The following is a 25017-nucleotide window of genomic DNA, read 5'->3' on the forward strand; positions in this document are numbered from 1 at the left end:
GATACGAACACATTTGTCGGAAATACATGATACGTGTATACAGTGTTTTAAAAAATCATACTTTATTTATACAGCTTGTCGTGTATATCTAGGTATAATAAGCAGCGACAGATGAAATTACACATCTTTTAGTAAACGCAATTCTGCAAAATATCACATCATTGGCCTGGTCATAAAATGTTGAGAAAAAATTTGTGACAACAGTCGTTGCTCGGTGTCCAAAATCATGTGCAAAAAAAAAGAAAAGAAGAAAACAAAAAATCACCGAATGATGAAAATTGAGAGTACGAACAGTTCTCCTCCCCTTCTAGTAAAAGTTGCGCAAACGCCACGAGGCTGAATTTATTAACGTTAACGTGACGATACGCAAGAAGAAAAAAATCATTATTGGGCAATTTTAGCATGACTTTTAAGGAATTGGCTTTTCATAATAAAGGTATATTTTGCGTATATTTTAATGCTTTACCAAGTTCCGATGTTTCCTAAACACGCATCGTTTCAGTAACGCTATTCTTTAACTTTATCTTCATCACATGCCTACGTTACGCCCGTGCGAACTTCCACATCCGCTGTTCGATGTCGGGCAACCGTCGTAACCTAGCGGCAGGTTGAAGGTCGACATGTTACGTAACCGTTCAGCCGATCAGGGGCTTCCCTCTTCTTGGGCTGGGAGGCGGCGAAGACTACGACCCAGTGATCACGGAAGCCAACTTGGGACTACCGACCTGATATTGCCAATATTATGTGTCCAGGATGGATTTGATGCTTTTCCGTTTACCCGTGTCTCATGGGTGCTTGCAGCTTACCGACACACGGCCAGACGCTGGTGTTACGGTGATCGGATTAACGACGCTTCGCTGTTGCTTCGAGGTGCGCTCGCGAAATCATCGAGGGTCGACGGACCTGAAGAAAATGAGTGAGAAGAGGAAGAGGAAGAAGCACGTTGAATTGTTCAGGGTGGCCACACTCTTGGAAAACCTGAAATTGTCAGGGGATTTTTAATTTGGTAATGGAAAAGACTGAAGATATCAATTTTCTATTATGGGAAGTGGAAATCATTTTTTGAGATAACAAGTTCACCTTTTTTCCGTCGAGAAAAGGATCACGTTGTATCCTTCTTCGATTCGAACTGAATTTGAGTCGAATGTAAAGTTTACAGACTGAACGATTTAGGTTTTAGTTGATGGAAAACCTGGGAATGTGGTGGAATTTTTGTTACCAAAAATTTTAAGCCATCCCGATTGTTTGTACTTTGGGCAATTTAGACTTTCGGTGACCGATGTAATTGGAAAAAAAAGAGGATACTGGAAAGACGGAGAACCAAAGAGTGAGCTTGTCTTGGAATGAACCTGTTCGCTGCACTCGTGGATTGAAACTCCTTGATCGAAACCGTAAAACAACATCACCGCTACCGTCGGCTAGAATGAAACTTTTCCAGAGAGAAGGAACATTGTTATTCGATGAAAATGCGTTATTCGTCAGGAATCGAACGTTTTCGCAACGGAGCTGAACGGATGGTCTCCGTAGGAGCAAAACTTTGCACGGAGCATCCTAATCGTAAGAGAATTGACTCGTTGATAGCGGTGAACACGCGAAGACGTCAATACTGGTTGCAGACCTCAAACCGATGTCGGTACAATACACGATCTATATATTACCGTGAAATTGTTTACTTATCCACCATGGGAGATAATTCGCGTTATCGTCGTTGCGACGAGGACGACAAAGCGAATTGGGAGGCGTAAATTCGAACAATTGATCGACTGACAAATATCCAATTTACTCTTCGCACAGCAATTAACACGAATGAACGAACACGTACTCGTATACAGAGTTATTTCGAATAGCGAGGAATCGAGTACTCGCTAACAATGGACGGTTTCGTAAGTTGTTTGGCCCGTTGGTATCCAAGCCATGGCGTTCGACGAGGAGAGCTTATCAGGGTTTGGCTATGGTCGCGAAATATCGATCATCTCGTGCACTGAGAGAAATTTATAGTTCCGGTTACCGCTCGGTCGTTAACCATTTTCATTTTTTACCACAATCGAAAAATATAGTTCTAGGTACAAAATGAAAATTAGTTTTCTAGCCGTTACCGGAAAGTCTGGTATCCGTTACTATTCTTTCTCATTACGATCACTGTTGCTAGATTTTCTTCCAACTGTTGCGAAAATTTAACGCTTGGGCAACGATGAATTGACGTTAAAGCCTTGTTTAACTAAAAAAGTAGAGTAAAGCTCAGAAACTTATTTTGCGTTGCGATAACCAAAAAAGGATCGACGATAGCGCAAAATAGTTAGGCGTACCTCGTTTTTCGTGATTCCAACGATATTCAAACAGTTTTTTTTAACGATACCTGTTTCATTGTATTTTTCTAGTTACTGTGTCAGATGAAATTTTTCTCAGTGTGCCGATATCGTTCATTAACGCTACCTATGACCTTTGTCCGTTGCGACGAAACCATTTCAAGACTTGATCCGAGGCTCTAACGCTGTAATTTCGCCATTTTCAATCTCATTGTCGATCGGCAATAATTCTGGTTAGAAATGTCTTCGGAATTTTAATCATGGTGTCCATTTTTTTCCCCCTATCCAGAGGTGAACACCCCCAGCTTTATATAATCTACGTACACTCGTGTGAGTGACTTGTAATGTTCGACGGGACTTCGAATTAATCTCCCGTAGGAATGAAATAGTTTTCAATTTCAGGAAATAATCTAGAGTTTGCAATTGTCCTGTCATGTGATAATTGATAAAATCTGGGCAAATTTACGGAAAAACAATTTAAACAAATGGCTTTTCACACTAGCTTTTAGGTCTTGAATTCCATCGTAATACTTTTGGTATCCTCTCTTGCTCGTCAATGTTTCGACGTTCCCATTGTATAAACCGGTCATTTTCACTTCCATACAATTTCGAAGCGGTTTTTTTTCTCTCTGAAGGAAAAAAGAATGCTGTAAAAATACGATTTTTCAAATTTTCGGTGAAACTCTACAAATTTGTACTTTGTAGGAACATACAACATACTCCTGACTCCAATCGTATTCCTGACACACCCGTAACAAATATTATATGTATATTACATATTATATATGTATATGGGCTATTCCGCGTCAACCGGATCAGTCATCTCTCAGATATTTTTTTAATTTGGCATGTGGATTGTGTGTGAGGAGTTAGATTTTTGTGCCAAAGCGCGAATCTCATAATGCAAAATTCGATTTTTTATTAACAATAACAAATTAGACTCCCATTTTTTTCAAAAATTCATAACTTTGGCAAAAAATTAGATACAATATATATTTTTTTTTCAAATTACGCGGAAAGCTCCATAGAATTTAAAAAAAAATACGAAATGGTAAAAAAAAGTTGTTATCAATTGTTTATTTAACAATTAATTTTTCAAAGATTTTTAAAACAGTGACTGACACGATCAAAAAATTTTTTTAGAATTCCGACATGTTCCTTGAACTGTACTACAACCTGTGAATTAATTCCAGAGGGGTGTTTTTCTTCGTTTTCGAGTAAAAAATCATTAAAGGTGTCGATGCGCATGAAATTGCGGCGCGCCGAGTCTCTACGTAATGGCGGGCGGCCGGTTGCCGTCCACCGCTACCCGCGGTGGCGTCGCAGCGTTATTTTCGAGTCATTTTAACGATGTAGGACATGATTGGAGAATCTGAAAAAAATACTGTACCTTCACAAGGCCTGCTCAAAGCGATAAGTGAAGTTTCAAGAATGTGTTTTTATTTTAAAATAAGTAGCAAGTTATGTAATTATTATCATTTATGTGCACTCTCATGGTGTGTATTTCGAATCTCTGTAATAAAAAAACGGTGAAAAACACATTCCTGAAACTACACTTATCGCTTTGAGCAGGCCTTGTGAAGGTACAGTATTTTTTTCAGATTCTTCAATCATGTCCTACATCGTGAAAATGACTCTAAAATAACGCTGCGACGCCACCGCGGGGTAGCGGTGGACGGCAACCGGCAGCCCGCCATTACGTAGAGACTCGGCGCGCCGCAATTTCATGCGCATCGACACCTTTAATGATTTTTTACTCGAAAACGAAGAAAAACACCCCTCTGGAATTAATTCACAGGTTGTAGTACAGTTCAAGGAACATGTCGGAATTTTAAAAAAAAATTTTGATCGTGTCAGTCACTGTTTTAAAAATCTTTGAAAAATTAATTGTTAAATAAACAATTGATAACAACTTTTTTTTACCATTTCGTATTTTTTTTTAAATTCTATGGAGCTTTCCGCGTAATTTGAAAAAAAATATATATTGTATCTAATTTTTTGCCAAAGTTATGAATTTTTGAAAAAAATGGGAGTCTAATTTGTTATTGTTAATAAAAAATCGAATTTTGCATTATGAGATTCGCGCTTTGGCACAAAAATCTAACTCCTCCCACACAATCCACATGCCAAATTAAAAAAATATCTGAGAGATGACTGATCCGGTTGACGCGGAATAGCCCATATATTAGAGTGTCCCAAAAAAACCGACCATTTTTTTTTTTTCAAAGAACATTGAAAAATCGTCAGAGTATCTCTAGAAAATGACCCTGTGAAAATATAAGCTCTTAATATTAATATTTAGAGGTGGCGATTTGTAATTTTCTATTTCCCATTTAAATAACATGGGAAAATTTTTTTTTGAACTTTGGAATTTTGTGATGGGTTAACGAGCTACTTCATAAGTATGACAAAATCAGGTCTTATAGGAAATTTGATGCTCTACAAAAAAGGTCTGATTGACATTTTGCGTAAATCCAGCCGTTTCAAAAATATCGAGCCTCAAACTTCGGACTGTTTAAAATTATGCTTTTTTTTTCGTAAATACAACAAAAATTAATTTATATGTATTATAAACCCAGAATTATCAACTGAACAATAAATATATGCATATATTTGACGGAATGCAGATCCGAAATTATTAATTATTATAATTAATAATTAATAATTTCGGATTATTTAATTTATTAATTATTATAATTATTAATTAATAATTTCGGATCTGCATTCCGTCAAATATATGCATATATTTATTGTTCAGTTGATAATTCTGGGTTTATAATACATATAAATTAATTTTTGTTGTATTTACGAAAAAAAAAGCATAATTTTAAACAGTCCGAAGTTTGAGGCTCGATATTTTTGAAACGGCTGGATTTACGCAAAATGTCAATCAGACCTTTTTTGTAGAGCATCAAATTTCCTATAAGACCTGATTTTGTCATACTTATGAAGTAGCTCGTTATCCCATCACAAAATTCCAAAGTTCAAAAAAAAATTTTCCCATGTTATTTAAATGGGAAATAGAAAATTACAAATCGCCACCTCTAAATATTAATATTAAGAGCTTATATTTTCACAGGGTCATTTTCTAGAGATACTCTGACGATTTTTCAATGTTCTTTGAAAAAAAAAAAATGGTCGGTTTTTTTGGGACACTCTAGTATATATATATATATAACGTACGTACCCAGCAGCGATAAATCTTCCTCTTTATCATCACGATATCCTTTAAACATAATCATTCCGAACGGATGTTCCTATCTACCAGGCTAATCTTTCTCGCGTTCGGACTTGTGTAATGCTGCGGTACCATAACAAGAAATAACAATAACAACGTATATAAGGTCGTAAACTCGTAGATCGTAACGCGTGAAAACCGAAATCGCGATAAAGATAAAGTGATGACCCAGTACGAACTTTTGATTAAAAATTTCGAACAACCGATGCTTTTCCTATGAGAAAAAGTAAAGCTTTCTAAGGGTGGGTAAATATGGAGGGGAGAAGAAAGATGTAAATTTTTTTTTTAAATTTATTTGAGGGGCGACACCATCGAAACTCGATATTTCACTCTTCTTAAGGACAGGTCTGGAATACCGGACAATCTCTTGAAACTTGAAAATCTACCTCGCATGCGCGAGTTTTATCGGCTGTTCGCGCAGGCTGGCCATCCCGAGGTTCAGCCGTCAAACCCTTTCTGCCGGCGATGTGGTTGATACGAATTTTCAAGGTTAGAATCTCAAATAATTGAGGTAGCGACTCGGAAAGGCTTGGGAAGCATTCGTTATTGGGTCGGAAAGTTGATTCTTCAAAGAACGGTCGGAATTTAATGCTTTTGCTCTTTGAAAATTCAAACGTAGACGTTTTGCGTAGGTTGGCCGGCCTGCATCGCAGACAAGAATATTGCTGCGGGAAGATTTGGCCGACCAATGAGATTTGATTATTTGGCGCATGCGCGGTTCATTTTCAAGTTTCAAGAGATCGTCCCGGTATACGTATACACTTACAACCGTGTAACAAATTATTATGACTATATAGTAAACAGATGAGGCTGTTATTTGTTTTGTTATACCCGTAAATTACATTGCTCGAATGGTGGTATGTTTTCAACATGTATTGAAGACATTCCATCGATCCCGCGAATTCGAGAGTATCTCGAGCTGATGAAATCGAGTGAAAAATCTAACACGTTTCGCGCAACCACGTGTTGTTTTTGCATCATACTTCGTATCTAATTCGCGGGACGCTTCTGCGTTTCGTTGTGTTGTTCCTGCGTGACTCACTGCTGGAATTTTACACGCGTTTGATATGCATATAATATAGAAGTGTTACGTTTTTATAGCTCAATCCGATTCATCGTTGTTGTTATTATTATTATTGTTGTTGTTGTTGTTGTTGTTGTTGTTGTTGTTGTACTCTAAAATTTGATTTTCCAATTCTGGTATCAATCGCGATATATATTGAGGTGAGAAATTTCGGGCGAGTTATTATCGGTTGTGAAATCAGATTTCCGAGAAGTCATTGAGAGCGTCTCAAGTCAAGAGACACCTGGGATATATTATAGTAAGTGCGACGACCAGACGCTTAAAAATAAAGTCTGACCAAACGACTCCATGTAATACAAATTCCGGTGAGAGCGGTGAAATTTTCCACGAGACTTTTTTTTTTGTTGCTTTTTTCAGGTTTTCCTTTTCATTTTTTGCTATGCCTCTGACGTCTTTCATTCTATATTAGTTTTAACTTGGTACTCGGGACAACGACTCGGAATATTCTCCCGTATAATTTATTTCTCGATAGACGGACGACGAGACATTCGTCTCTTATTTTACAAAGCTGGGTACGCTAATAATTGCAAAGATTCCGTGAATGATGAATGAACACTGGTTAAATTTTCGCTCGTTTCGTTTCGTTTTTTTTTTTTTTTCTTTCCATACTATTCACGGCCAGCGCGGCGTTAGAATGTTCTCTCTCAATGCTGTGTGGATTTTGCGATGCGTAGTTTAAGCGCTATAAGTCAGCCCAGAGTTTCTGTGTCCCAGTCTCTATTTTACAAATAGTTAACCCGGTTCTTTCCTCAATTCAAAGTAATACGACCGAGCGTTCAAAATTAGATGAAAAAAAAAAGAATTAATAAAAATAGTTTTTACTAAAATATTTCCCTCATCGGTACGGAAAACATCAACGTTATAGGCAATTATTATTATGTATATACATATATACGAAAACGTATAAATTTCGATGTCGCTGAATCACGTCAACGAAATCTGTGGTAAAATTTTATAGTTACACACCTATACAATTTCGTTTTTGCAAACGATTCTCGATCGTCGGACACGCGAGAAAATCAATCCAAAGAATGTTGTTATACTGGTTTGAGAAAATGAAAAATGAATAAAACAACAAATAACGTCTATAATTCACTGTTCTTCGGTTTCAACTTCGCGTCCTTCATTCGTTTCTATTTCTTTGTTCTATAAATTAAACTTAACGACTTGTTATTTATTTATTATATAGACTTTCGTATGGATTTTATTGTCCCCCTCCCGCTCTCATTCGTTCGCTGTACAATGCCAGCTTCCAAGTACTCCAATCATTTTTCCTAAGACCACGTAATATGAGAATAACGTAAAAAAGTACGATTCTATTCATACAAGTATTATTCATGATGCGCATATCATAGATACGTAGTTTTAGAATCGCTCATGTTTCTGACGACGAAAGATATGACGTAACACCAATTTCTTTTTTTGTTCATTCACGGCACATATTAACATACGCACACACAAACACACGTATACGTATGTATATTTTCTTTTTCAGCGATTTTTGTCTATTTTTTGGCATATTCAAATTTTTTCATCAACTTCATAATGGAACCGGTCTAGAAATATTCCAAGTGAAAAAATAGAAGTTCCGAGAATTTTGACGGAAACTTTCGGAACGTTCAAACAATGTTTTAGCTGAGCAAAAAACTTGAAAGTGTTGAAGAAAAAAAAAAAAAAATGAAAAAAAAAACATCGGCCCATTACGTGCCCGGTCTTGAAATGTTTGGAATAGAAAATACAGTTTCTGAGAATTGTTCGACAATTTGAAAAAATAGTTTCTTTTCAAAATCACTTTAAATATTTGTAAATAATTGGGGAGTTGAATAAAAAATCTGAAAAAATTCAGGGTACTGTTTCAGAGCAGAAAAAATTGTAGAAAAAATTTTAAACCAATTCCCAAGTTCTCCATAATATACGTAATATGTATAATCTACATACATAGATGCGTGTGACACGAATCGACTTATGTAAAGCCGAACCTACCGGGCGTGAATGGAAGAGGAAAAGGAAGTTTGCCGTATGGCTACATACGTATACATAGTATACACAAGTCGTCACTCGGCTGTGTCAAACGCAGCGTTAGAAAAAGCAAAATGTCAATGCAAATACCTGATGGATAAAAAGAAAAAGAAAAAGAATGAAAAAAAGAACAACAGTAAAGTAAAAACGAGAGTGAAAGAGAAAAAGGAAGAAAGGAAGGGAAGGAATTTTGTTGTTACAAATATATAGTTATACTGTTCCGCGTTACACGTCGTTACCTTCGCCTTGAAATCTCTATTATTTTATTGTATCTACAGTATTTTATTTGTGTATTATATACCCACTGACACTGCAGAAATGCGCAGCGATTTTTGTATTTTTTATTTCTTTATTTTTGTCACTGTTACCTACTACTGAGTAACGTGAAAGAGTGAACCTGTACTACAAGTACAATTTTCAAATAATAATTATATCACGAATTCGTATTTTCTTAGTTTTGATAAAAATTTGCCTAGACGATAAAAAAAAAAAAATAAATAAATAAATAAAAATTAGTCGGTCGTTCCGTGTTTTACATTCAAAAATGAACGTTATTTGACGCAACTAAATGATGGGAAAAAAAAAAAAAATAAAATAAATAAATAAAAATAGAAAATTAAGCAATCGAGATAGAAATTTGCGTTATTAAACAATAACCGCATTACAGTTTGAATTATTGACGATAAATTTCCCTTGCCATATATATATATATTTCGCGAATTATACAATTTTAATAATTTACGCGTAATACGTACAATATTTAAAAGAAAAAAAAAAAAAAAAAAGAGAGAGAGAGAGGGGAAAAACCGGGGTTCTACTGTATAAATCCTTGTCTCCCCGCTGAAGAATCTTTCGATTTCTGCGACGGAGTTTGCGAAACCCGCGCAGCAACGACCGCCACCAAACTTACAATCAGGAATTCACGACTATGGGCGTAGTTAAATGTATGCATGCATGTGTCTGTGTATGATACGTCCATGCGTATTTACACCGCACGGTCGTACCATGAGACAACGTAAACGAACGAAGGCGGTAAGAAGGGAAAGAGGGGGGCGGGGGTGGGGGGGGGGGGAGGGGCATACAACACACGCGTATGTATTTTTGGCGCGTAGTTTTTTTTTGTTTTTATATTTTTCTTTTCTTATTTTCTCTTCGGCACACGCTTCGCAGACGTATGTATATTGATGCGTGATACCACAGACGCATGTGGACAGGTGTTGTGTTACATACACGGTACGGGCGATTTTGGAGCACGTGGTTACTCGCGAAATCCTTGACTTTGTCGATACATTCGCACGTGCGGCTGCTGCCGGACATTGCGTCTCTCTCTCTCTCTCTCTCTCTGTTAACTCCGTGATGTTTTTCTTTTTTTTTTTTTTTTTTTTTTTGTTTTTTTGTTTTTTATTTTTATTCTTTTTATCGCCCATTCCGCGCACATTATTGCCACGCTCATCTTTATCCACCTCTACATTTCAAACTCTTGACAAAATTCCGATCGCGGATTTACGATGTGCGCAGAATAGGTAGTAATATATATATATATATACACATTAATGTATCAAATCTTACGTCTACGTATCGCGAGCTTTTTGCTTGATAAAAAAAAAAAAGAAAAGAAAAAAAAAGAACAACAACAACAAGAAAGAAATAAAAATATGAAATACACATTCCTAACGATTCTACGCTTGTTGAATAATCGTTGTTAAATCTTACACACGTGACGGTGTACAATCGTCAAATTTTACGGATCCACATTTTCGGCTGTGTAATCCTTGCGTGTTTTTTTTTTTTTTCTTTTTTTTTTTTTTTTTTTTTACAGCACTAACAACACTCACTCCCTCCTCGTCGGTCCATTTTATAATCTTCTTCGTCTCGCTACCCCGCGTTGTTCGCGATTCATCCTGTTTCACAATTATTCTCGTACAGTAATGTATATATATATATATATACAGTCGCGATACGTGCATACGTGTTACAGGTTTACCCCGCCGATGGATGATTTAAGCTCGTGACTATGTATGTGCTTACGTAACACATACATACATACCTAATCATGTGTAATAGTCACGTCATTTTCTCTCTCTCTCTCTCTCTATCTCTATCTCTCTCTTTATACATATGCATGTGTAGCACATATTACAAGTATATACTGCGCATATCGTATAGAATGGTTATGTTGGTATATATGTGTGTGTGTGTGTGTGTGTATATATATATATACATAACGTATCGCATGTTTACATGTAAAACTCGATGTTACGTGCGATTCTAATTTTACACGACTTTCCTCCGAAATTCGCCGTTTTGGCGAATCTATGATATATATATATATATATATATATATATATCTAGGTATATAATCCTCATGACTGCTAACTCGATCAGCGCTTTGCGTCGTATGACCCGTCTTTTCATCTTCACGCTTTTGAAGCGAACTAGACGACTGCGCAAAAAGAAAAAAAAAAACCCTGCGAATTCTTACTTTCAGCTTTCGTTTTCGGTGTAAAAAAAAAAAAAAAAAAATCACAATTTTATTCGCAAACTCTTCGTTCTCGAACATCAAAATTCACGGAAAAAATCAGGGCAGCAAAACGACATTTCTTGCGTGACGGTGGAATTTTTCTTTTTTATTTATTTATTTTTTTTTTTTTTTATCCAAACTTTAGATATTAAAAAACAAAATCGAATTTTTTATCCAAATATTGCTGTCTTGAGCTGTATATGAAAATATTGATAAAATAAATAACCGGTGACAATTTTTAAATACCGATTGCGAATGCGGTGATGCAAATCTATGTTAAAGTTCGCAGCGAAAAATATCTTTTCCCCGCATCGATTCCCTGTAATGCAATCTTTTTATACCGTCAACTGATTACACTATACACATATATACACATATAGGTATAAAAATGTAACAATTGTTTTGATAACAAAAAACAAAAAAAAAAATAAAAAAATCTTGCGATGCATAGATAAGATTGTCTAAAATTAATCCGCTTCCAGAAGTTTTACAACGACTGATATATCGATTAATTAATTGATGAAGTGTCTATATCTTGAAGTGGACGCTGGCCATTTGTCTGGCAATAAAGTACCTGTGTTATTCTTTTATTTTATATGTATTAAACACACGCACGTATATGTTCCAAACGGAACCGTGACATTGAACGTCGAGTCGCGAGTTATCGCGCGTTGAAATTAATTTTTTCCTCTTGTTTTGAAATTAGATAACCGCAGTAGCAGGCAGAAAAACGTAGTGCGTAGAAAGTGAAGCACGTGGCCTTTGCAGAATGGGAGAAGTTACGATGGCTTGGCGAGAGAGAGAAAAAAAAAAAGAAGAAGAAGAAGAAGAGGGAGAGTGGGTAAAAACAAATAGAACAAATTATTTTTATCTCGAAAACCGCCGCTGCGCGGGTGATAAAAAATCTCACGGACTTACGAGTCTGCTTTTATTATGTACAAGAGTAGTATATGCGTATATGTATACATATGTTTTATACTCACAGTGACCTTGTGCAAATAAAATTTGTTGCATAATATAATCGAGTATAAATATATATTACACACGGATAAACGTCATCCATGCACTCTCAAATTTATCACCTATTTTATGCGTTCATGATCGTGAAAATATTGCGAATGAACGATGAAAATTTATAAAATATATTACAAACATAATACAGTCAACAATTGTAACGATTGTAACAATGTGTTTGTTCAGTTTCTGAAATTCGCTTGGGTATAAAAATATTTTTTTGTAACGTTCATGGTCAAGGGGAAAAAATAAAACGTTTTTACATAACTATCGTTCGAGCTTCAGAATTCAAAATAATTTTTACTAATTGCCGATTAACAAAGATTTGGAAATTGATTTTTAATCGACAAGATTTGAAAATTGAAGAAGAGAAAAAACAACGATGTTTATCAAATTAATTATCTACAAGATATAATTATATTCTGGGGAAAAAGAAGAAAAAAAAAAAAAAAAAAAAAAACCATGCGAATAATTTAATTACGAAAGAATCGAAACGACGGTTTCATTTTACTTTTTTAATTACTCACGACCATGTTATAGATCTGATATATACTCGATATTGATCTATGCTCGCATTCTCTGTATACATAACAACAACATCAACAACAACAACAACAATAATAATAATGTAAGTGTGTCATACGTAAACGGCAATGGGTCGAAAGAGGTAATCGGAAATTTACTGTTGCGTGCGAGAAAATCCCTTGGAGAGAGAGAGAGAGAGAGAATTTAGCATGTAAAGATGATCGCGGCAAACACGCGTATCAAAACATTAAATTGAACCTTGGCTACGCCCACGCAATACACGCTCAGTGATAGGCACAACATATGCTTTATAACCCTATCACGCATATAATAAATGGCTAAATGGCGATGTGATTGTAAAATGATATTGCGTCTGGTGGAAAAATTCGTCTCATGCCTCGACGTATTGTGTATGTACGTGTGTATAGGTATGTATATGGGAGATTCCACGTCAAACCGACCGGTCATCGGCCTGATCCCCCAGGATTTTGACGACCAATGAATTTTTTTGGTTCGTTTGGGTCAAAACTGATGTATCAGGATTATTCGAAATTTTTTCACCATTTAAAAGTGTGGTGACTCCAAAATGTTCTTTACAGTAAGTGTATATTTTTGTAAAATCAGGGACTCGAGAACACATTCCGGGAAAAAAGATTTCTTTGAAAAACAAAAATTAAACAAAATACATGTATATATTTCTCATTTTCATCCCCTTTTGCGAATCATGACGAAAAGATGTGTCTTCGAGTTCCTGGTTTTACAATAAAAAATTTTGATCAATTTTAGAAATCTCTGTCTCACTTCTCACTCACAAAATCACTTTAACAAAGTGGCGGAAAAATTTGAAAAAATGAAAGGTTTCATTTTTGACCCAGAAGAAAGAATACGTTTATTGGTCATTAAAATCACAGGGAGCCAGACCGATGAGCCGTTCGTTTGACGTGGAATGCCCCATATATGTATACGATATTACAGACTTACCTTGAGAAATAAAATATTGAATACATAGAATAGAACGAAAGAATATTTGTATAATGTATAAATATATTGTGAAAAACGTTCGACTTAGCTTCGTCTATTTCTTTTACATCACAGATATATATTTATTTATGTGTCTATTTACACTTGACTGTATTATATGTAACACGTACGCTTGCCGAGTGTTACAGAAATGTTTATTTTCTCTTTCGACTCGGACTTTATGTATAAACTTTTTTTTTTTTTTTGTATTGTTTTTATTTTTCCCCTTGAAATTGGCAAAATTTTGTCCTTGTAATTATTTTCACCGACGTTTGCGGAAAAGCCGTGCAATAATTTGTAGTTTTTTTTTTTTTTTTTTTACGTACCTGTAAAATTATTACACGAACTCACGTTACACGCAGAACATGGCTGAAAAATATTTTCTCCCTTCCTTTTTTTCCCTACAAATCGTTGCGAATTCTAACGTAGTCGGTAATAATAAAACAAGCTCGAAAGAACTTGGCGGAATAAAATTGAAACGCGCAAGGATTTTGGATTCTTCTTTTCACCTTTTTCGATCTTTAAAGTATATTATAAATATCATTGTATAAAACGACGGTGGCGCTTTAAAAACAATTAAATACTATTGCCCTAAATTATAACACGTTATCATATGTGTATTAATATAACAATCAACATGTCAGTGCAGAATACCTTGAATAATCTTTTCAATTTCTAGAAAAAAAAGCAACAATCTTTCATCGTATTTTTGAAATTCAATTTAGCGAAGCTGGAGACGAACCAGCAGCTGCAGCCTAGAGACAAATCATTCCGGAAAAAGACTCTGAAAATCGGTTCCTCTTGTTACGTACTGGATGGGTATATTTAAGCACGAGATATTTGAACTCGGGAAAGTTTTCCTCAATCCGTGAGCTTTCGGTGTCATCCGATATCCTTGACTGTTCTTTCACCCTCCCGCTACTCGCTGCTGGTACATCATCCGACACCGGGGTAGATTTCCTTTTTATTGAAAAACCATACCGAATAAAAGCATAAAGACGACTCGGAAGGCAGCGAAATTTTCACGAAGATCACTTTTTTTTTTTCTATCGATCGAATCAAAAGCTCGCCTCTTTTGGCGGATTGAACAATGCTTGAAAAAAGTTAGTTTGAGATACAATTTGGTCTTTTAATACGTGAAGTAAGGGTACGAAATTATTTCGATGACGTGAAAAGTAAGAAGGAAAAAATTCATATATTTATATATTTTTTGTAATAATATTTTCTTTTCGTAACTTTGTTGTACAATAAAAATTATTTTTAATATATCGAGTTTAATATTATTAATATTACGGGTAGGAAGAAAAGGTTTCGTTAAGTGTAAAAAAATTACTTGAACATATTTAATATCAGGATTAAGATTTCGTTTTAGTTTCTTCGTTCATTATTTCTCGCTGCTTCATCATTTTCCTTTTTTCTTCTCTCTTCCATTTACAATGTAAGCCGATTGTATCCACTCAAACGAGCTATGGAAACGACAGAATTGTTGCTGAAAAAAGGAAATAAAAACTTGATAAAAACAAAAAACTATTGAGGCCAAAGTTGAGTTACGGATGAAAAAAAAATTACCGATTACGGAGCGTCAAGCAATTCAAATTTTGGTTTTTCAGCTTATTTTTTTGGTCTTTGCAGGTGGAAAAATAAAGATATAATCTTGTTTTACTTACTTTTCAAATCTGTATGTGTTATGGAATAGGAGGGGTAGAATTTCGGCAAATCGTTAGTATTTATTTATTTTTGTTTTCAAACCCACAAAAGATACAATTTCAATAGCAATCATACAATTTGACAAGATCCTCAGAAAAGTATCTCTCTCATAAAAATAAATCTTATTATTCGGAATTTCTTCTTCTTCTTCTTCTTCTTCTTCTTCCGTCCCTCATTACGCGACGATTGAGGCGGATTATGAACCTTTATCTTTCTTCTTCCCTACTCGACTTTCAACAAGATGTTCAGCATACCAATTATGACGGGATTTCAAGCTTGTGGTTAAAAAATGGTTATTTCTCTGCTTCAATGTAATATCTATACGTATTATAAGTATACGACGGCGAATAAACCAGAATGAGTCATCGGCTGCAGATTCTTTTGGTCGGTTTTTCTGTAGAATGTAAATGATTTACTTTTTAACCTCGTTTGTTTCATTTTCATTTTTTTTTATTTTTTTTTTTTTGTTCTCCTTTTTTCTACAAAAGTACAACTAGAACGTGACCGTGCATCGGCATCATCGTAATAATAATCACAATAATTTCTCCACTCCCCCTGGGATAACCGACTTGACACGTTTCTCTCTCTCTCTCTCTCTCTCTCTCTCTCTCTCCCCCTGTAAAGTTTTTTTTTTTTTTTTTTTTACATTTTTTATCTCCCAAGTGATAAAAACTTCCCACCTTGACCAACAAATAAATTGCGTCTCCGCTTGTGTGGAAAATTCGCAAATAATTATCATACCTATATGGATATGCAGCGAAAGAGAAAGGAGCTTGAATCTACGTACGCCGGTCGTACAGGCTACGAGTTTTACAGGCACGCGGGAGATGGGGAAGGATCTCGGTCTCTTACTTTATGAATAAAGTCAAGGTTCTCGATCCGCGTCGTTGCGCTGCCAGTTGATAAAGAATTCCGACAATTATTACGTACGGATAAACTATGAAGTGCCGAAATTTTCATTTTACTTTTCAGATCTCTGAGCTTCGTCGTTTAGAAGGAACGAATTGCTTGCATCGAATTTTCGGCACGTGTAATAATTTCATTCGAAAAACATTTTAAAACCTAGATTTTTATTTTTATTTAGTTTTTTTTTTTTTTTTTTAATAAAAAAAGTCTTAACTTTCCGAACATTAAACTATACCCATTTTCGGATAGAATTTTGTATTATATGTTCGGGATGATCGGAATCTTTTTAATACAATAAACACGTCGCGTCAAGTCCGTTTAAACGCGTAGAAAGATTTGAAAATGGAAGTATTACAATATCGAATCCATTTTACAGAATTTCAACGTATTGTAGGCAGTCGAAATATAGGCGTGTGAAAATTGCAGAAATGATAGGCGCAGAAAAACATAACATCAAATTGCAATAATTCCAAAGATTGTAAATTTTTAGCCGTTCTACGTTTTGACTTTTGTATACTTCGAGTTTTTCCATTTTGAAAATTTTGCGAAATAGAATTTCGCTTCTTTGATGATTCGATATTGTTCACTATCAATTTTCCGATATTTCTGTATTATGTAGGATAATTTTATTTTTTTTTTTTTTCACACGATACAAAGTGCTCAAAATTCGAAAACAAGAACTCTACAGAAAACTGACAACGACCGTGTTTTTCATGAATGATAATTAAGGCTTAGAGGTTTTTCCGGACTTAATTACACGCCTGAGAACTTTGTATCAAAAGTATAACCACATCGGAACTTCCCACTTGCGGAATGATCGATCGATGTTTCTAAACGCAAAAAATCAAAAACACGTTTCGGATCACATAATTCACGGTTAATAGCTCGTCGATACGAGCCGTTTCTTGTACATGCCAATATTGTCTCAGGATCACGTGCATTAACAGATAAATACATAATGAACGAGAAGGAGGAGGAGGAGGAGGAGGAAGGAAGGAACGAACGAACGAACGACGCAGTAGTCGCGCCTTGATTCGAGTCGTTGATCACCAGGCAACCTTTTGGCCATTCAAAAACGAGGAGTACGGTAGTTTTAGTCTCTGTAAGAACGGCGATTAGTCATACACGGTTTTTGCTGCGGTGTAATAATATAAATGGAATCGTTAGCTATTTACATATACATATACACATATAATTGGCTAACGATTCCATTTATACATACGTATATATATATATATATTTTTTTTTTTCTCTCGCCCTAGTTTTACCTTAATTTTGATAGCAAAAAAACAGCTCCCTAATATAACCAGATTTTTATCTCGACTGTAACTCGTGCCGGTAAGAGGGACGATTTCCCGATTTAAAATAAACGTATTTCGGACGTATAATAATAATCAACGTATATTTTATTTTAAGAGTAATAATGTTTTAAAAAATCTTTAACCGCAAGGTTTTAGTGGGCATTGGTGCTACAATCCGAGAAAAAATTCACATCATCGTATCTGCTAATATCGACGAATTGCACATCCTCGAAATCTGACTTTTTTCCATTCAGAATGGAAATTTAAAACAAAGGCACGGCTTAGAGTAGAGATAGACTGAAAAAATTTAAGAATCGTTTTTAAATTATTTAAAGTTGAACTGAATATACGTTATAAAGATTTGAAACATTTTGTATTATTGTTAATATTATTACAGTTTTCTTTTTCAATTGAAATTTATTTTAAATCAGGTTCAAGTTTGTAAATTTGACGGAATAATATAATATGAAGATGAAAATTTCAGTCAGTTTAGTTACGTCGAAGAAACGTTCACCGAAAGAAAACTAACAGTTGATTACCTCTCAATTATAACTAATTTGAGGTTTATTTTTCTTTTACATGCATACTTGTAATTAATTTTTTGCCGATCATGCAATCTAGCCAATCGTTTTGTCAACGTTTTTGTCCGTAAAACGTTTGGTTTTCTCAATTACAGATATTCCAACGAAATTTCTAATTCCAAATAATCAGCGTCAAGTTAAAAATCCAAGAAATTTGTCAAAACGCATAAAATCTATTTTGATAATGTAATGTATCGAAAGGTTACGAAATTGATGTGTAAAGAAAATGCTGAGACTTTGGTTTCTGTATTCTTCCCGTATTTCAAGCTTTTTCATTAATCGCGTTATATTTCGATCTTTGTCGTTATTTCATAATTGACTTTTGTTTCAAATAATTTCATTCAGAACGTGAAAGGTTACTGCTCTCTGTTTTATTATTCTTTTAAAAATCTTCATTCTACTCCTCATCGTATCTTTTTTTTTTTTTTTTTTTCTTCTTTACTTTTGGAGCGTTATAATCACAAAATCTCAAAGAATAATGTAGAACTTATCCATTATCATAGAAACAATGACATCAAACTCGTCTCCGTAATTATCACACATGTAGCATTTTCGAGTCAATTTGTTTTTCGATTATCTAATTTTACTTTTCTTCTTTGTTCGGCTTTCTTTATACTTACACAGAAGGATGAACACGGTCGATGGTTTCACACTGCCTGGGTCAGGAAAGTTCATTGGCTCTTTTTCAGGCGTTCTATCCTACCGGGTCGCCTCTCTTGCGAGCGAGGAAATCAGCCATTGCAGTTATTTCATTTTTATACCTACGTAATATTATAAATTGACGGGAGGGTTCGCGTATAATTGCTGACATTCAAAGAAAAACATGCAACGAAAAGAGAGGGAGAGAGAAAAAAAAATGCAACCCTTTCGAAATTCATTTTACTTTGAAGTAGATCGTCGACGACTGACTGAATAAATCCTCTAATGGAAGATGTATGAAAATTTGCATAGAATTGAAGTAAAAAAATTTAAAAAAAAACACTGTTTTATAAAATATAAAAATTCACGATAACACTGGCAGAAAAGCGAAGATGTGGAATCGTACGTACCGACTTTAAAAAACAAGATTACGACGTGAATTACCCTAAATTGATCACGTATGGATCATTGTGTACACTAAGAAAAATTTCATTTGTTACAGTGACTAGAAAAATTGAGTAAAACAGGTATCGTTAAAAAACACTGTTTGAATATTGTTGGAATTAGGAAAAACGAGCTACTCCTAACCATTTTGAAAATTTTTCTCAGTGTACGAAAAGAAGAAGAGAACGTGAATTACTCGATATTTAAACTAATTATACTAAGAGCGTATAAAATAAAATCGTCGGGAATAATTTGAATTAACGAATTATCGTACAAATTTCTTCATCCGTTATAAAATCGAATAAAATTAATTGAAATTGCTGTCCCATTATTGTATACATCCGATAATTAATCAGCCTGTAACTCTTACGCGTCGATCTTTATAACGATTCACGATGCGTGCACATTGCATGCATTCATGCATGTAAAACCGATCCACTCTCACATTAGCTCGGCATTCAGGCTTCAGTGTGTATGCGTGCGTGTCTGCGTGTGAGTGTGTGTATATATATATCGCCGCATAGGTCAAAAACCTTATAAAACACGGGGACTGTTACGGACACGTCGTGGCCCGTCCCATCATGCTGTCACTGCGCATTCATCGCCGACACAGTTTTATAAAATCGTCGCATACTCTTCGTCTTTTTCTTATTTTTTTTTTTTTTTTTTTTTTTTTTTTTTTTTACTTCTCATTTCTTGTCCCCGATCGCTGCATCGGCAGTTTTCTATCGCAAAACGTCGAACCATGCGTTATAAATTGTACAGCGTGAAAAGATTTTCCGGAGTCATCGTCCTCGTTACTCGCGACGTCGATAATAATTATTGCAAAACACAACGGTGTGAAGAATGTTCGTGAAAAATTCACTGGCAGAAAAATTTGGAGGTAAGATAAAAAATACAATAGGAATATAATACGCATTGCGATAATGAATTGTGTTGTACAGTATATAAATGGATTTGAAATTGGTTCGTCATATTTAACGTAGGCGTCACATGTATCTATAGTTACATGGAATGAAATTAATTTCATCCGCGGGGCCTGAAAACCTTGGCGACAAAAATGCAAAAGTTTCTAATTCTAGAAGATGTATGTAAAATTTATTACCCGGGGATAAAAATTATTCGAAGATTATCCTGCATAATTACATATATATATATATATACATATATATTTACATGCACCCGTTTTCGTTTTATCATATTTATTTACAAATACACGCATATACGTTATGTAACTGATAATACGGACGAAACAACAATCGTAATATATTTAGCGACTAGAAGGAATGAAGGGCGGGGGAGGGGAGCGCAAAAAATAAAAAATATTGACCTCATTGTGCGTTGTTTAAATTATGATTATTGTAAATTAATGTACCGTACGTTTTTTCCAATCAACTAGCGAATCAATTCTAATGTGAAAAATATTACCCCTCGAGAGTTATTTCTCTGCGTGTAATAATGTAAACGATAATAATAATAATAACAATAACAACAAGCATTTGTAAAGTTTTCACAAACACATATATAACATCCATGCTCTAATTCCAATTTCTGTTTATAATAATTACATTTTTTATTTACTCTGTCTCTCTCTCTCTCTCTTTGCTGCTGAACGACCTCTAATTTTTATCGCTCTTTGAAGAAAAATTTTAATTGAAGGAAAAAAAAAAAAAAAAAAAAACATCGTCACGTATTTTCTTAATATATTATAGAATAAACGATGTTATACGATGACTATTATACGACAGCTGTACAAATACGCGCGCGTGCGTGTGTGTGTGTACATATATGCATATAAATAGATATAACAGTTCCTGTTCCGCCCTTGGAAATGTTTGTTTTCGAGCGTTGGTTTGAATAACAAAAATTTACGAAAACGACAAAAAAAAAAAAAAAAAAAAGGAAAAATGGGAGAAACAGAAATGAAATTAATAGAGAAAAAGAGAGAAAAAACCACGACCAAGAGTAGACGCGTGTACGTTTTGTATTTGAAGTGAAAAAAAAAAGAATACGAAATACAAAAAAAAAAGAAAAGAAAAGAAAAAAGAAAAAAAAGCAACACGTGATTACATGTTAGAGCGTTGATTGGCCGAAGACACTCGGGATGACTAATAGAAAGTCTCCGCGTCTAGTCGGCGATATTTGAACGCAATCTGATTGGCCGATGAAACGTCGCGCGTCTCTGACGCTTGATACGTACTTTATACCTATACGCATATATGCGTGTAGGTAATATTTATAATATATGTATATATACTCGTCGTCGAAACGCTAATAGGTATGCATATAGTGTGTTGATACTTACACTGCAAACACACACGGAGAGACGCACATCGAGTTTGCTGTTATTCCGCGGTTACTGCGTTTGCAGGCTGTGAATTAATGCTGTAACATGTGTTAGTGTGTGTTGCAAAAAAAATTTATATATATATATATATATATATATATATATATATAATGTATTATTTTTTTTTCAACGTGGAATCCCGTAAAAATTTCGTTCAGGTTTAACGAAAGATTCTGTGAAAAGTTGAGCGCGTTCTACGTTATGTGGAAGATCGAGATCGATCGATTGTTAGCTTTTTTCGAATTTATTTATTTTTTTTTTTTTTTGAATTTGAATTTGCGAGGAAACACGTTGTAGCCCTGCGATCATCGTTTCTTTCTTGAAATTTATATTGAACCGAAAAATATAGATTCGTAACACAACGATATATCGACCGAGAATCTTATTCTCCTAAATTAAAAATTCATACTGCATTATTACTATTTTATCGGATTCAATTAATGATGAGAAAGTCGTCGGATAAACTTATGAAACGTCAACTGGAGACTTGATGTTAGTGTGGGTCTTATTTGTGACGTGAATCGATATGGCCGTTGTAAAAGTAATGAAAAAAAAACAGGACAGGTTTTATTCACGATACTACATGAATTTTAAAACATATGTGTAAAAGTGAAAAATCAACCGAGCGCGAATCTTTGGATGGTAGAATCTTTTTTTTTTTTTTTTAAACCTAAATAAACTTTTCAGTGGATGCCGTAGCGGAAAATCGCAAATTATTTTTTTCTGCAACAATTTAGAATAATTATATCATTACAATGTATAAAATTGAGGTGAATTAGAAAAATCAACTGTAGATGATCATTTATGTACAAGGGATCAAAACAGTCGATTCGCGATTTAATCTCGGATTTGTTTATTCATTATATGTTTATCGCCGTATGCTCCATAATTGTGGCATTATGTAACGAGACGATCATTGAAGAAGGGGAAAAAGACGGAGGGGAGGAGTTTTGAGTGGTAGGATATTAACTGGTAGGAAATCAACAAAATATAGAATTAGAAAATAACTTTTGAAATCGTAGATTTATTATAACATGATGGGAGCCTTCTTTTTAGAACTTTCAATTCCGTACAAAAAATATGTATAGTATGCAAATTTCCTATACGACGCGTCGTTAGCCAGTTATAAAAATCTGAAAGAGCAAAAATCATTTTTCCCATGTTATTCTTCTGAGAAATAAAAAAGTACGATGCGGAACCTTTTAATGTTAATATTAAGAGCTCAAATTTTAACAGGCGTATTTTTATACCGAAAAATGAAACTTTTGAACCTGCACTGAGATAAATTTTTAGTTCCGGTTCCCGCTCAGTCCTTGACTATTTTCATTTTTTACCACAATCGAAAAATATAGTTTTAGGTAGAAAATGAAAATTAGTTTTTTAGCTGTTACCGGAAAGTCCAGTATCCGTTACTATTCTTTCTCATTACGATCGCCGTTGCTAGATTTTCATCCAACTGTTGCGAAAATTTAACGCTCGTGCAACGATAAATTGACGTTAAAGCCTCGTTTAACTAAAAAAGTAGAGTAAACCTCAGAAACTGATTTTGCGTTGCAGTTACCAAAAAAGGATCGATGATAGCGCAAAATGGTTACGCGTACCTCGTTTTTCCTAATTCCAACAATATTCAAACAGTTCTTTTCTAACGATGCCTGTTTTACTGAATTTTTCTAGTTACCGTAATAAATGAAATTTTTTTCAGTGTGTTTGGAGATTGAACAGAATTTAAAAAATTTTTTTTTAACCCTAATATATATATATATATGTATATATATACGTATGTATACATATCGATGTATTTACAATTATACACTTACGTACATCGGATCTGTGATTCGCCTTCGATCGGAAACGACGACGACCTTCAAATTTTCGTCGACACGTGTCGTCGGGGCAAAGATTTCGCATTCCGCGATTCGAATCTTGCGCGGTGGCCTTATTTGTTTATTTTTAATTTTTTTGTCGGTATATTTCGGTTTTTTTCTTATTCTTTTTTTACAAATCTTCATTACCGTCAAATCGGCGCGCAATCAAAAGGCAACGCAACGCGTATACACTCGAGAAGACGCCCGTTTATGATACTAGACGTATCTGAAAGATTCCATCTCTGCACAATCGTGCCAATCTACCACGCACCTAAATATATAATCTTTACAAAAATTGGTTATATATTACGTATGCGTACGTATTTATTTTCACGCCGCGGATCAAGGCCAGTAGTATTTAAATCTCTCTCCCGAAATTTATTGTCCCATGATATATATAATGTATATATATATATATTGCTTTATTTATAAATATATATATATATATATATATATATGTATTTATTATACCGATTAAATTTAAATCGTACATTTAAATGTAAGCGTTTTTTTATTTACCAATTTGAATTACAACATTACATGCCTTCGACGTTATCTATATTCATCGAATCGTTGTACGTTCAGTTCATCATCTTTCTTATAAATTGCAAAATGGATTTATTATCTCCGGTAAAAATCAATTTTAAAAGGTCATTTTTTCGTATTTGATACTTATTCTCATATTTAAACGTGTAAAAAAAAAAAAGTTAAAAACTTCACATTCTTACCACTCTTGTCACGGACACCTAATCCTCGAAACTTTTTGAAAAGAATTATATCCATTCTTTACAGAAGTCTCCTAAAAATGATTCATATAACCCTCCGTGCAAAAATTCATCTTGAATTTGAAAATTTTTAATCGATTTTTCCTACAGCGTGAATTTTCAAACTCAATTTATGACAAAAAACAAATTAAAAAAAAAAAAAAATATCCTTTCGCGAGAATTTTTTCCTTCCTATTTATTCAGCAACAAGTTTATGACGATACGGAAGTGGTTGTAAAAAATATTGCTTCCAAACGAAACAGTCTAATTTATATACATATGTATATATACTTTATTTCTTGTCGTCTCTGTTTTTATCGTCGTTATAAGTTTCACTTCTATATATCCTCTCAATAAAAACCCTATAAATCTTATTTACACGCCGCCGATCACTACCGCGTTACGCTTTCGCTCATACATGTACAATATACAGTGTGTGTGTGTGTAAAGAAATGAAGGAAACATACAAGCCGCTATATTGTTGCCGGTAGTGCAATAATTGATCCGGTACGAACTGGGCGAACCGTTATACACAATTAACAACAATTTCGTAACAATTGTAGAGCCGAACAATCGCCCACCGCTAATGTTTCAGTAATCTAACCTAATCTAGCTTAACCCACTTGTGTATTATGTATTATTATAAACTTGTTTGTCTAGGGTCGTACATATATTATGTACATTTGCCTAGATATGTGTAATAATAGTGATCGACCGCCGACGAGTCTAATTGCGG

At 34.4% G+C, this 25017-nt stretch overlaps 1 protein-coding gene and 1 long non-coding RNA gene across 2 annotated transcripts in view; one reads left to right on the forward strand and one right to left on the reverse strand.

Moving 5' to 3' along the window:
• The window catches only part of LOC124302458 (MAP kinase-interacting serine/threonine-protein kinase 1-like), a 91727-nt gene that overhangs the window by 23108 nt on the left and 43602 nt on the right, over positions 1-25017 (forward strand). The window lies entirely within an intron of this gene.
• On the reverse strand, positions 15146-16485 carry LOC124302481 (uncharacterized). Its single transcript, XR_006907711.1, has 3 exons — positions 16287-16485; positions 15395-15828; positions 15146-15216 (listed from the first exon to the last, which is right to left on the reverse strand). It is a non-coding gene; the product is annotated as an uncharacterized LOC124302481 (long non-coding RNA).

Source organism: Neodiprion virginianus, chromosome 4 (assembly GCF_021901495.1).
Source record: "Neodiprion virginianus isolate iyNeoVirg1 chromosome 4, iyNeoVirg1.1, whole genome shotgun sequence".
Classification (NCBI taxonomy): Eukaryota; Metazoa; Arthropoda; class Insecta; order Hymenoptera; family Diprionidae; genus Neodiprion; species Neodiprion virginianus.